This window comes from Panthera leo, chromosome B2 (genome assembly GCF_018350215.1).
Source record: "Panthera leo isolate Ple1 chromosome B2, P.leo_Ple1_pat1.1, whole genome shotgun sequence".
NCBI classification, from domain to species: Eukaryota; Metazoa; Chordata; class Mammalia; order Carnivora; family Felidae; genus Panthera; species Panthera leo.
In genome coordinates, this window is record NC_056683.1 from 130,067,088 (window position 1) to 130,076,157 (window position 9,070).

At 40.6% G+C, this 9,070-nt stretch overlaps 1 non-coding gene across 1 annotated transcript; it reads right to left on the reverse strand.

The window, feature by feature from the left end:
- Positions 1–7,865: 7,865 nt before the first annotated feature.
- On the reverse strand, positions 7,866–7,972 carry LOC122220911. Its single transcript, XR_006203057.1, has one exon. It is a non-coding gene; the product is annotated as a U6 spliceosomal RNA (small nuclear RNA).
- Between the last annotated feature and the right edge of the window lie 1,098 nt (positions 7,973–9,070).

Consider the following 9,070-nt stretch of genomic DNA (forward strand, 5'->3'; position numbering starts at 1 on the left):
GATACAGGCTGAAGTGTGAGTGCTCTGCCACTTGAGCTATATGACCTGGCATGATCTGTGGTATTAGATATCAGTGGTAGAGAAATATACCATGTGGAGTTTATGCTAAGTCTCAAATGTCCACAGGATTTGGGGGCAAGAATCTGTCGTTCAAAGCAGAGAATTATACATCTTTTGAAAAACAGCTCCTTGTATATCACTAGGTCCTGGTAGAGACAGAATATCTTTCCATGGGGCACCAAATGTTCATTTGGACAGAACTGTCTGTTATAAGCTGAATTTCATCAGACCCACTATATCATAAGGTAGAGCACATCTAACAACTAACCTAGATGATAGAGAATGGAAGATGTTCACCTGGATCAAACCTAAACAGGACCAAGGGCACAAGCAATATGGGTGAACATGTAGGCCAGATACCCACTTTCTCTACCTATATTTACCCAGCAGCTCTCATTCAGTCTGCATCTGTGGCATCATCAGTCATCCTTTTTACCAGCTGACAGAGGAGGAAAAAGCCCTCTGTATAGTTTAAAGGAGATTCAGCTGAAAATAGACAGTGGTTGTCTATAGTACCAAACAGTATAGAACATACTATTCAGACATGTTTTCGAAAGAGGGTGGTGATACTCTCAATGGGTAGAGTTTCAGGCAGTACATCTGGTCTCCTACTTTGTGGTTTAATGTATGAAACATATACAAACACATGAGCAGTTGTGAATGGCTTGGTTGTCTTGTCTGGGTTCTGGAAGGAGAAATATTAGAAGACTGGGAACAAGGAACTCTGGAGTGCAAGCACATGAAGACATGGTGTGAACACAAAGTGTGAAGATCTTTGTATTGCATATTAGTCCCACCATGGAGTATCTACCATGGAAGAGGCACTGAACAACCAAACAATTGTTGAAATCAGCCAGCTTCTTGTTCATTCCAGTGCTACACATGGATGCATGAAATGAGTAGCACCGATTGCAGGGATGCAAGTTATACATGGGCCCAACAGCACTTAAGAAGTGACAACTGCAGGTAGCAGAGACCAAAGCTGAGCTACAAATACAGTACCATCCATTGGGAAAACAAATATCTACTTGGTGGCGATCTGACTACTTTTGAGCCCTTCTATCATGGAAGAGCTGATTCATTTTTATAGGAATAGACACATATTCCAGATAGGAGTGTTTTTCCTGCAGGGTTTTGGCCAGCACAACTATTGGGAGCCTATAGAATGTCTGATTCCCAAGCAAGGATTGTTCTGTATCATACCAACAGACACACTTTATAGCAAAGGAGGGGGCCCATGAGCATAGAATTCGCTGCTTATAATGCATGCTATGTTACCCAGGAGTTGCCAGCCTGAGAGAATAGAGAGGCAGCCTGTTGAGGGCTCAGCTGAAGACATAGCTCAAAAATAATACTTTACCAGTAGGGGCTTCACCCTCTAGGACAACATACCTTGAACCAAAGATCTTTTAATGGTGTTATATCCCTACTGGCAAAATACATAGTTTAGGAACCAAGTGTGGAGGAAACAGGAATGACCCCATTAGCCATCACTCCCATTGATCCATTTGGGAAATGCGTCCTTCCTATCCTGCCCATTTAGAGATTCTTGTTCTCAAAAGGGAAGCATTTTCATCAAAGGACACAGCCAAAAGTCTCCCTGAAACATTAAGCTAAAGCTGTCATCTCAGCATTTGGCGTTCCTCATGTCAGAGAACGGCAGACAAAAAGATGGATTTCAATTTTGGTAGAAATAATGATGTTGATCAGGAGGAAGAAGTGGCGCTGCAGTTACACATGGTAATATGAAGGAATACATCTTTGATCTGAATGATTCACTTGGGTACTTCTTGGTAATCCTTTGCTGTACATTGACTGTAGATAGAGAAGTGCAGTAATTACAATCAGAGAAGGGCATAGTGGTAAGATCTCAGGGATAAGGATCTAAGTGACATCACCATGAAAATTATGGAGACCAGACAGAGTGCTGGTTGAGGCTGAGAGGAATCTAGACTGGGTAGTAAAGGGAGACAAAGTGCATCTGTTGTGGCATTGAGACCAACTCTAGCAGAGGAGGCTCGGTTCTCCTCACTAGCCTTCCTCTTCCAAGCTCCTGGGAGAGAGCTCCAGGAAGAGAGCTTCCTGGGGGAAGAGAGGAAGCTCTGCAGGAATCCTGAAGGAGCTGTCCCCAGAACCTATAGGAAGAAATAAATTCAAATGGTGCCAAGAGCAGGCTTTGGTGGAGTGTGTGATGTGCTACCCCACCGCCTTCCAGGAATGAAGGAGTTAGCGTCCAGCTGCCGCGAAGGCTGCTGAGAGATGCCACCAGCTGTCAGCCCTGTTTGAGAGTTGTTTCAGCCAAAGGAAACTGACTTACCCAAGGTCACCCCTCTTTCTGGGTGCAGCCTGTATCCAGTGACTGTCAGTGTGGGGGCATATGGCCCTGGATCTTGCCCCAACTTGGATCAACTCTGGACTGACATGAGCTGACAGGCTGCTGGTAGCCTTGAATGAAGTTTGATTTCTCTCTCTGCACAATCAGCTTTCTGTCCTCCATTGGTGTTGCTCCCACTGTTTCTGTGCAAGACTGGCCTACCCTAACATTTTTGCTAGGAGTGGCAATCCACACAGCTGGGAAAGAAAATCTAGACTGGGGATGGAGGGCTGAAATTACTGGAGCCATATTTCTTTTCTCCTGTAAAGTTTGGATTTTGAAAAACTGGGACAATTAAGCTATGTGGAGCCAAGGGGGTAGGTTGTGTAGAGTGTGTGTTTGGTTGGAGTAGGGGGCAAGGTTAGAGGATAAATGGAGGGAGAAATGCATCATTTATGGAGACAGAGAGAGAGAGAAAGAGAGAATTGAAGAGAGTCCCTGACCTGCCTACTTTCTACTTCCCAGCTCTAGTTCATTAAAGCCCAGTGTACCTTCCTGACATTCCTCTGAATCAGAGACCTACTTCTCCTGAATCTTCAGATATGTACAAACAAACAAACTGCTCTGAGTTACCTTGAGGCGGTTACTCTCTTTGCAACCAAGAATCTTCATAGAACAATTATATAGTACCTTAAGCTTTCCAAGCGGCTTTTATATATGTTTTTTGAATTAATATAAAGATTCAGAATCTGAGCAAATGTTTTAGGTGCACAGAATGGGAATGAATTGAAATTTGTCTTAGTGAGACAGCACCCTATTAAGAATACTCCAATTCCATATGAACTGTTGGCCTACAGGTGAAGTAGAGGTAGGACAGAATTACCACTCACTTTGTTTTTCTTTCATTCAGATGTCTTTGGATCAAGGAGAAGTTCATGAGAATGGAAAAGCTACTTCATTCTTCCCACTGAGACACTTTACAGAAAGGCAAGTTTGGGGGTGAGGGGCAGAGAGAACAAGAGTAAAATCATACTAGCATTATTTAGTAAGGATAAGTTTATAATTAGAATCTGATGAGTTTGCCACTTCTAATTTCAAAAATTAAGCATCATAGGGAAAAATATTAGTGATATTTGAAGAATAATATTGTACCATTATCAAAATAAATATGGGAAAATGTTTTAGACGTGCCACCGTGCAAAAGTCTGTTCTTGTGGACAGGGTGCAGTAGTGTTGTGCTTGAATTCAGGATGCCTAGAGATGGCCAGGCAGGCAGCCATGACGGAAAGAAGGGCGTTTATTGACAGACCAGTGGTTTTCACAGTGAGGACTACCTCCACCAGTGATACCATCACCTGGGAACTTGTTGGAAGTTCCCACCACCCCACCCCTACCCTGGGAGTTGCCCTAAACCCTAACCACCTGAAAATAGTATCCTGTGAACCCCATTGACATGGGATGTCAGCCACTGGGGTTATTTGGTTTTCTTTTCCCAGACTGATGTGGTTTGGAGAAAAGAACTACTCTGCCTCAGGTTTTAAGAATGGAGATTGTAGAGTTCAGTGCCTATGGATTCCAGGAAACTGGAAACTTGTTGCCTCAGCTGCAGGCAGTTTATAGTTTATAGGGTGAGCTGAGGTTGACACTGCTCAGATGGTAGGACATGGGAAGCCAGGAAAGAAGTGGAGCAGGAAGCACGAGTTAGAGTTTTACTCTGCACTCTTGCTTCTAGTTTATCCATGCATTCCTTTGAAACATGGCAGATTTTACTTGATGGGTAAAACACCTCTCTGGGCCAAACAGTTTAATTACATAGTCACATGGTCTTTTAACTAAGTTTGTTTTCTGAACACTTTCCTATTAGAAATTAACCAGAATATACAGCCAGTACATGGAAACTACATATATCTTTCTGACTTGCTGAGTCGCCTGAATCCATTTTCTCCAAATCAGTAGATTAGCTATTTTCAATCTGGGTCAAAACCAAAAATCACCAGACTGAAATTAAACTCTAAAAGGCAGCAGCAGAGCACAGAAAATGTGTATTTATTTCCCCATCTTCTTTAAGTCTTCATGGATATTGTTGGGTTTTCTGAAAACTCCTCTATCCAAAGCCATGTCTATTTATTTACTCCTTTATTAGATAGTCTACAGTTGTGTGAGAAAAACTGGCATTAAAACGCTAACATCATTATCATAAAGCAAGTGGTGAAACCATTATGTTTTCATTGAGTCTCAAAGTATTAGTACACTAGTAGTAAGAGAGCATGTTAATGAGTCACAAATTTATTGAACTTGTAAGCAAAAATCCTAAGTCACTACAATCTTGTATCACCAGAGTTAGTTAGCATCACCTGAGAAGGAGAAAATGGCTAATGGATTACAATTAAATAAATATATACTTCACAAATTTTCCCACTGCCTTTTTATTTTTCCTCATATTATACTTATTACACCAAGTAAGTGAGGAAATGTAAGATTGCTTTTAATCTAAATTTTATTTCTCAATTCCCAAAATTTGATTAGAATTTGGGTCTCTGGGTGGATGCATAGAACTGCCACCAAGAGTATGAGTTGGTTTGGCTAGGGAGATGAGTAAGAAACAAGGTTGAAGGTCTCTGTCATTATCATAACCAGTATATTTCATCTAGCTCCATCTTGTTCAGATATCCATGCATAAAGCAGCAAATTTCTACATGGTCCTTGAAACTTTTCATGAGCACTTAACTCTATGTGATCTCCTGCTTTCTCTGCACACTTATATGTACCACTTACTTGACAATGATCAGCTATTGCCCAAAATCTCATATGTTTTGTTCTGACAGCTGACTTGTAAGCTCCACAAGCCCAGATGTTAGAGCCATAGATGCTCATATAAAACATTAGGAAAAATCTAGACTGGCTTCCTACTCACTTGGCTCAATAAATATTTATTGTTTTTAATGTACTATGCTAATAGTTCTCCTCAAAGATCTTCTCCAAGCAAGAACAACAAAATGTTTCCCTGAGAATCTCAGAAGTCATGCAATTCAGCAATATTCTAGAGAATGTTGTTCTCTAAGGCATTCTTGAAAAGAAAGCTGTAAAGGGAGAAAAGAATATTATAAAGTTAAGCAGAAGTAAATCGTGCCACATCAGAAAAGACTGCATACATAAGTAAAGAAAGCCAGATGGTTTTCTTCATTAGAGAGATATGGAATCTGATACCAACATGCAGAAACAATTTTGGTTGTCAGCTTTTCTTCAATTCTAAACTTCACCTTAAAGTACAAGTTAAATTGATTCTTCCAAAAAATTCTTCCAAGTGTTTTATAATGATTTTGAGTTTGTTTGGGGGATTTAGCTGGTGTTTTCCTTATATATACCATAGCTTCCTGGCTTTGGAATAAGTCCATGCTCTCTCTTTTTAGACAACGTTTCTTTTAGTTTATGTAAGTCTAGATATTAAATCTTGCTTCATGTCTTACTTTCTGTAGTTTTCTAGGGTCCAAAGGGCTAGAATTCCATGTTCTCTGTCTCTGATGTTTTTTTTCTGGTCTTAACTACCTATTCTTGCTTTTCCTATCGATGGTGTGTACACTCGCTCTTGGTGTCTTAGGGTATTATGTTATTGACTTCATTGCTTAGTGTCAATATAATACATAATCATAGTTAAAACCCTGTCATGGGGGCAGAGAAGCATGTTTTTACTATAAGATGAGATGTGGTGGTAAAGTAAAAAACTTTAAGACTTTATCTTGGCTATGTAATAACACAGATTTACAGTGTGTAAAATATGACAAATATTTGTAATTCTTGAGAATTCCAATGATGTCAAGTATATGGAAACTCTCTGTCCATAATTTGGAAATAGACTTTATCGGAATATATTCTCTAGTATCTGTGACACGCATCCTTTTGCAGTTCTGTCACTCAATCTATTGTGATACTATATGTAATACTTAAAGTCTGGTTAGTGGCGTTAAGGGTGATTTCTCTCCATTCCCTAGGAGAATGTCATCTCCTCATCTCACAGACACACTTGTACCAAGGTAAGTGACTGAGGCTTTTTGAATGAGTCAGAGCTAATAATTATTCATGTCACCAGTTGCAGAAACCTTAAAGGTGTAAGCATCTCCAGAAGCAATATGGTTGCATAGGTGTTAGTAACTAAATGTCCATGAACCTTAGGGAATAAGTGTATAGGCTTCAGGGAGCCCAGAAACCCTCTGAAGTATTGGTTACTTGTGCATTTGTTCTTTTTTTTCTCTAGATAGGTTGAGGATTCTATCAAATTCTTAACCATGACACTAAAGGGAGGCAGCATAGGAAAATTGCATGGAGACTTCAGTGTAAAAACTTGTGTTTAATTCATTAATGCTAGACAATAGTGACCCCCAGGAAGCTGGGTGACAGTGCTATTTACCTTTTAGACAAATTCCATTCTTTATTGTTTTTCATTATTTTGAAACTTACCAGCACCCAGACGTGGCATTCTACACATTCATTCATTCATTCTATATGTAAAAGGCTATGATTTATTGAAAAGCATACTTTTTAAAAATGTTTATTTATTTATTTTGAGAGAGAAAGAAAGCGTGAGTGGGGAAGGCAGAGAGAGAGGGAGAGAGAATCCCAAGAAGACTCTGAGCTGTCAGTGCAGAGCCCAACATGGGGGCTCCATCTCACAACTGTGAAATCATGACCTAAGCTGAAACCAAGAGTCAGACACTTAACCCCCTGAGCCACGAAGGTGCTCCGCAAAGCATAATTATATAGAAAATTGCAAGGAAAGTCAAATAATATTCAAAACCAAAATTTAAAATTTAATGGCTTAAGCCTAAGGTTCCATTACTTTTTTAAGATCTCGGAAGTATTAGCAGTGGAAGAATGCTTTTCCTTTTTCTTTTCTTTTTTTCCTCTTTTTGTGATGTTCCCCCTTTTTGATTTATTCTTTTTTTTTTCTTGTTTCTAGTCTTTCTTCTGATATTCTTGTTTCCTTTGTTTTGAAGTGTCCTCTTTTATGGAACTAGATGAATAAGACCTTTTCCTTTTTTTTTTTTTTTTTTTTTTTTTTTTTTAACTGACTCATCAATGTCCAGGACCTTAGACAAGGGAGGCATGGGGGGAAGAAAAAACATATCACCACCCCCTCCAAGCCATGCAAGCCAGTTCGGAAAGGATGTGTTGGCCTTAGAAAATGTTTCTGGCAGTGTTACTATCCCTGGTGTCAAGAAGTTCAATGGAAAATTGCCTATATGGGTGGGCTCAAGATGGTTTGACAGTTAAAGAAACCAATCTTCAGGCAGAGGGAAGCAGTGGAAGTTAATTTTGGATATTAATTGGTCTTACATTTGATAGGAAATAAAGTCTCAGTGGAACTTTCCTGGCTGTCTTTTTATCCTTCTAGGTAAGAGTACCATCTTACCTAGAGAAGGGCAAAAGCTTATTTTTTTATAGACTTTGGAACATTGGGACTTTTTTGAGGGATTTTTAAAAAATAAATATGAACAAAAACATGAAAGCCTTCACGAATGTGTGTGTCATCCTTGTGCAGAGGCCATGCTAATCTTCCCTGTATCATTCCAATTTTAGTATATGTGCCGCCGAAGTAAGCACTGAACATTGGGATTTTTAAGGCTAAAGTACTCAGATGTGGTCTGTGCCCTCCTCCCTCGGCCCTATCCTCCCATCATTTCTCCTTCTTCATGCCTACACAAAATGAGAGAGCTCCTGAAAAGAACTCTGAATTTATCCAATAAAATTATAGGACAGTTATCCTATAATAACTGCTCAAACAAAGTAGTTATCTAGTTCAAACTTCTATCACATGTGAATTTATTCCAAAACATCTTAAGACATGATTGTTTTAAGATTTGCTTAAATACTCCCAAATAGACTGAAATTTGTGCTCTACATGAGGGCTCTTGAGCCTGATGGATGGTTCCTAGGGTTGAAGAGTCAAACAGAAACTCCTCCGGACTATGTAGATGAATATAGATTGTCACACTTCTTGGAGTTGGCCAATGTCCTCCAGATGTCGGTGAAGCAGAGAGCTACCTCCTTGCCCATTTTCCTCAACTGAATACACACTAGTCTTCAAAGGGACTTTTAACTGCTCTTTCACTCTTTCTTTCATAAGTGTCTAGAACCAGACCAGAGAGTATTTGGAAGTAAGTTTGTTATGCCCAGAATTCGTGATCCCCAAAGACCACTAGGGAGCCGAGTCCGATGCAAAAGCAAAAGAACCTTTATTCGAGCTAGCTCGAGCTCAATCCCCTACCTGCACCGACGCAGCGGTGAGATACCAGGGAGAGAGAGCGAGTTTCAAAAGGACAAAGGTTTTATTGGGGCCCAGGGGCAGTTGGTGAGGTAACGGCTGTGGCCTCAGCCGATTGGCTGGGGAAGGGTCCGAGTCCTGTTAGACAGGTGAGGGGGGGGGTTACTCAAGGGGAGGAGGTGTGGTCAAGGTGAAGGACACAGAACAAGATGGAGTCGGCCGGCATAGGCCCGCCCTTTCATTCCCCCCTTGTCATGTAACTTACGGACCCAATCATGGGACCGGCTGCATTTATGGTGACAAGGGGAACAGAGTTTGGAAGTTTACGCTAAGTTCTGGGAAGCATGTGTCCCTGGGGTGGCTCTGGGAGGTCTAATTAAGTATTGTCCCTGAGCTGGTATCTATGATCTGCCAGGTGATGTTTTGGGGGGTGTGGG